Source organism: Cyanistes caeruleus, chromosome 15 (genome assembly GCF_971803275.1).
Source record: "Cyanistes caeruleus chromosome 15, bCyaCae1.hap1.1, whole genome shotgun sequence".
Taxonomy (NCBI): Eukaryota; Metazoa; Chordata; class Aves; order Passeriformes; family Paridae; genus Cyanistes; species Cyanistes caeruleus.
Window position 1 is genome coordinate 17,779,927 of NC_141715.1, and position 5,276 is coordinate 17,785,202.

At 52.1% G+C, this 5,276-nt stretch overlaps 1 long non-coding RNA gene across 1 annotated transcript; it reads left to right on the forward strand.

Moving 5' to 3' along the window:
• LOC147650456 (uncharacterized) lies at positions 1 to 1,556 on the forward strand. The gene is made up of 2 exons (XR_015276590.1): positions 1 to 54; positions 1,104 to 1,556. It is a non-coding gene; the product is annotated as an uncharacterized LOC147650456 (long non-coding RNA).
• Positions 1,557 to 5,276: the final 3,720 nt, after the last annotated feature.

Genomic DNA, 5,276 nt, shown 5'->3' on the forward strand with positions numbered 1-5,276 from the left:
CCAGCCCCAGGTCTCATTCCCATTTTATCTGAAGGAGAACCAGTCTCAAGGCAGGTAAAACATATATTGAATTCAGCTGGACTTCCAGCAATAAATCATTGTGCTTGCTCCTTTCCACTGACACCGATGGGCCCCAGTGCCCTCCTCTGCACCAGGAGGATCCCTGCAAACAGCAGCAAGCTCTGACGCTTCAGATTCCTCCTTAAATCCATCCGTTGCCAGCATATCCACCAAAAAATTGACAGCAAGAAACATTGCATTAGGCTGCTGGTGTGCTAAGACCACTGTCTATCATAGTGAGCAATATTGGCTCGGCTCTCCCTGCGCTCGCTCTCTGTCTGCACCCATCTGCTGCCTTTCCTCTCCTGCTCGTCACTGGGTCAAGGACAAAAGCTTTGGGATGCTGGGAGGGTACCAGTGAATACAGAGAGGCACACACATATGTGTATGTGTGTGTATAATGGCTGTGTGGCTCTGTGTGTATGCTTACGGATGTATAGGCATGTGGCTATATATATTTCTGTATCTATATCATCTATATCCATATCATGCATCAAAAGCAGCATGAGAAGCAGGGAAGGGGATTCTGCCCCTGTGCTCAGGTGAGACCCCAGCTGCAGAGCTGCCCCAGCCCCGGGCCCAGCACAGGGAGCATCTGGAGCTGCTGGAGCCAGGCCAGAGGAGGCTCCAGGATGAGCAGAGGGATGGAGCAGCTCTGCTGGGAGGAAAGGCTGGCACAGCTGGCAATGTTCACCTGCAGACGAGAAGCTTTGGGGTGAGCTCAGTGTGGCCTTGCAGGGCCTGCAGGAGCTTCAGGAAACATGGAGAGAGACAATTGCCAAGGGCTGGAGGGACAGGACACAGGGAATGGCTTTCCACTGCCAGAGGGCAGTGCTGCATGGGATATCGGGCAGGAATTGTTCCCTGAAGGGTGCTGAGGCCCTGGCACAAGGTCCTGTGGCTGCCCCTGGATCCCTGGAAGTGCCCAAGGCCAAGCTGGACAGGAGCAACCTGGGATAGTGGAAGGTGTCCCTGCCCATGGAAACGAGGTGATTTTTAAGGTCCTTTCCAACTCAAATAATCTTGTGATTCTCTGACTCCAGGACTCTGGACTAGTCCAGAAGACCATCATGACAACATTGACTGAGATCCACCTGCAGCCTCTGCCTTTCAGACCTTCAGTCATTTCCCAGCCTTCCTTTTAGGATGTCCTTGAGAAGGGTTCAAACCTGATCACTTGGTGACAGGCTGTGCTCCTCAGAGCTCCATGGATGTCAGGTCTCTGAGTGGAGATACCGTGCACAAGCTCCATTCTACCAGCTTCTGCCTCCCACCCTGAAGGAGTTAAGCAAAATTTACAGCATTTTAAACTTATATTACTCACTTGTATTGAATTATTTTTGGATCAGATATTAAATGGAGGTTTTCCATATAATATCTGTCACAGATGGAAAAAACCCCATCATCTATGGATGAGTGTAATCCATTCATTGGTTTACGGATACAGCCCTCTCCAGGGATTGTCAGAAATAAACACAATGTCCCTGTTTGCTGGATTTTTGCATTTGGATTGCTGAGCTAGCTGAAAAAATGTGTGAAATCGCATGAAAGCCGACAGCTCCCTATTGACTCGGCATATGAACAAGCTCCCATGTGTTATTTATTCCAGCAAGCCCATGGACTGTGGCATGTACATGAAATGCAAGCCCGCTCTGAAATTCGAGGGGATAATAATCAATAATGCTTTGTTTGGAACGCAGCTTTCATCTGCAGAGCCCGGGGCGGTGGCAGGGAGCTGGGGGAGAAGGGAGGGGCAGATACACAGACCCTCACTCCAAAGACAGAACCGGAACCTGTCTCTCTACCCTGCAAACCCCAGGGACAGGCTGCCTGCTGACAAGGCACCTTTGGCATCTCAGACATGCTTAATCCGTGGATTTTTGTTTTTTGACTGTTTTTTAACAAAACAGTCTCTGCCACAGCAGCTTTCCAGTTACCTGCAAGGATGAACTGCAGCGGTTAAAAACTATGTGTTCTTTTGGGAAGTCCTGGGAGCAATTAGGGATATCAGTGTGCCAGAAGCAAGGGTACGGCAAGATGGGAAAAGCCAAGCCTATTTCCAACCCTTGCTTTGATTCCCAAACACGGGGTTTGCTGCAGAACCCTCTTGCCAGGCTGGTGCCACCACATCCCCTGGGCCACCCTGGACGGGTTCACCCGCTCCCTCGGCAGCACTGCCTCGTGCTGAGCGGCGTGGCACGGCTCCACGACAGCATCACCCTCACCACAGCTACCAGTCGCTCGGGGATAATTAGTATTTCCCCCATCTGCTAGATGAGCTTGGGGAGGGGAGGCAGGGGAGCTCTGCCAGGGTGTGCTTAACTCTTCCATCCTCAGGCGTTCTGCTGCCGCTCCCACTCCCAGGCTTGTGGCAAACCCAGCTGGAGACTCAGGAGGTCTGGGAAAGGTGGCTGGATCCTGCCTCCCACCTGAGCCTCTGAGGGACTGTGGGAAGGGGAAGAGTCTGACCTGCTCCTGTGGGAGCCATCCCCAAATCCTTGTGATTCCCTGTGTGTGGCAAAGCACACGCCACTGTACCCAGCACAGACAGCCTCCAGGTGAGTAGGTTTGGGTTCCTCAGCTGCAAACCCCTCCCCAGCTGGCCCTCTCTGCCCTGCCCAGCCAAGGACAGTGTGTGGGCACCCCTTGGAATGGGGAGACAAAGGAGGATGTTAGCAGCCGCAGCCCAAAGGGCAGATGCAGAATTAGTGCTACTGCCGGCAGCAGCTCCTTTCCTGCATTAAAGTCAACACATCACCCAACACTTACTTCCCACCTTCCCTGGGGTGGCCAGAGAGTTCCCTTTCTAAGGTTAATACCTCCTCCTCCTCCCCCAACACCCTGAAAGAAACAGGATATTTCCTAGCTAATTTGTGCGTGTCTAATTTTGATATCAACAAAGCAAAGTCATGATTTGAGGCTTTTTCGGCATTGCTTTCTTTCTCACCACATTCCCGCTCTTACCATTCCTCCACTCCTTTCCCAGATTTCAGTATCCACAGGTTTCTGGGTTAACAACAAAATAACACAGGCTGGAACCTGTTCAGATGACTTTTTTATTAATTATTTTTATTTTCTCACTTGGAAAACCTTTTCCCCTCTCTTTCACCCTCCCCGCCAGGGAGTTCAAAGGGACATGTTCGCAAACAGGGGCAGGGCAGCTCTCCACACCCACACTTGCCACCTTGAGGGAGGGAGCGGCACAAAAACTCGCTGGTGAACATTTGTGCAAATATTCATTTGGCATCTGCTAATGTCAAGTCTGGCTGGATTGGGGCTCGGAGCTGCAGAAAAGCATAAATGAGTCAGGCAGACAGCAAAAGCCGAGCTCTTCGTTATGCAAACAGGAGCCTCTCACAGCAGCTCTTGTGCACAGGGAAGGGGCTCCTGCTCCTCGTCGTTTCTGCTGGGCTTTGTCCTGCCCTTCGGTCACCATGACTTTTCTCGTGCAAAGCCCACAGTGTGTGGAATGCTGGACAAAGCTCCAGCCTGAGAAAGCACAGCCTCAGTAAGCCCCGGTCCGACACGGAGAGCTTGGCAGCCAAGGGCAGCAGCAACAGCAGGGCTGGGCGCCGCGCTCACTCCTGCCCTCGTGGCTCTTCTGCTCTGTTGATGTTACTGCCACAAAACCCTGGCAGGACTGAGTTCCTGGGACACACAGGGAGCTCCACGAGCCTTTGGTCCTGCCAGCCCCCCGGCCATAGCAAACGCAGCAGAGCAGGTAGCGAGGCACAGAGGGCTCCCTGCCAGCACAAGCAAAATGCTCAAACAAGTGCAAACAACACGCTCGCCCAGAGTTAACGGGGCAGCCACAGCTGGGCTTGTGAGTGAAGCATCCACACATGAAAACAGAGCTGAGCCTAAAGGTTGGAGTCAGTTTCCATCCACTTACCTGGTGACAAACCTTCCCTGGAATCAGCAGGACACAGCTGAGCTCCCACAGCCACAAGAGAAACTTGGAGGAGGAGGGGGAACTTCATCCTTCCATGGAAATTCAGCAGCACCAATGCAGTGGCTCATGGACCACATGATCTAAAATTTAGTAGTAAATCAAACAAGGAGCAGGATTGCTTCCTGGAGGTAATGCCTCCAGCACTGAGCTGGAGGATCCTGGGACGGAGGTCACAGCACACCTTGCTCGGGGGCTTTGGATACAAACTGCTCACGAATGCTTGGATGGCAAGAGCTGGACTGGCCATGTCAACACAGCCCTGATTCACCCAGCAGCTGATCTCCTCCCTGGTGCCCTGCTCTGGCTCAGTGCTGCCCTGCCATGGGTGACACAGCGCTGGGGCTGGGAGGAGAGGGTCTGCAGTGCACTGTGGGAAAATTCAGCATTGCCATTTCAAATCTTATGAACTGAATAATCAGTCCCAGAGCTGACTGGAAATCTCCACACATTCACAGGTAAGCAAAATTTTTGCATTGAAGGAAGCCTGTATTTTTGTCAGAAACAGAAAACCTGGGACCTGAAATGCATTCTTTTCACATTTTAATATTTCTAGATTTTGTTTCTAGGCTGAAAAAAGACAAAGAGCTTTCCAAGAAAAAAAAAAAAAAGGTAAAAAAATACAAAACATAATCCTTTTCCTTTAGCTGTACTTTCCAAGGCACAAAAGACAAAGTTCCCAGTCATATTTCACTAGACCCCTAGCTGATTCCTGATACAATGTTTAGCCCCTGTTCAATCATCCCAATCCAGCCCCAGGCTCAGCATGGCCTTGGTATCCCCTGGCACTTGGTGGTGCCAGGACCAGGCACAAGTGGGCACCTGTATGCCCAGGGCAGGTGGTCACTGGGGCACAGTGGGGTGGGAGCTCCTCTAGGGCCCCAGCTGCGCGCCCTATCCTTGCCTGGGTCACACCATGGTCAGGGCAGAAAGGAGAATTGACTCTCCCAGCAGCTCCCACCAAGTCTTGCTCCCTGCCTGTTCCTCTGAACAGCTTCCCATTGCCAGAGGGCAAGGTTAGATTGGATAGCAAGAGGAAATTCTTCCCTGGCAGGGTGGGCAGGCCCTGGCACAGGATGCCCAGAGCAGTTGTGGCTGTCCCTGGATCCCTGACAGTGCCCAAGGCCAGGTTGGACAGGGCTTGGAGCTCCCTGGGACAGTGGGAGGTGTCCCTGCCATGGCAGGGGTGGCACTGGATGAGCTTTAGAAACTGAACCAATCTACAATTCTGTGACACATCCCAGCCAGAGAAGCCCTGGGAGAAAAC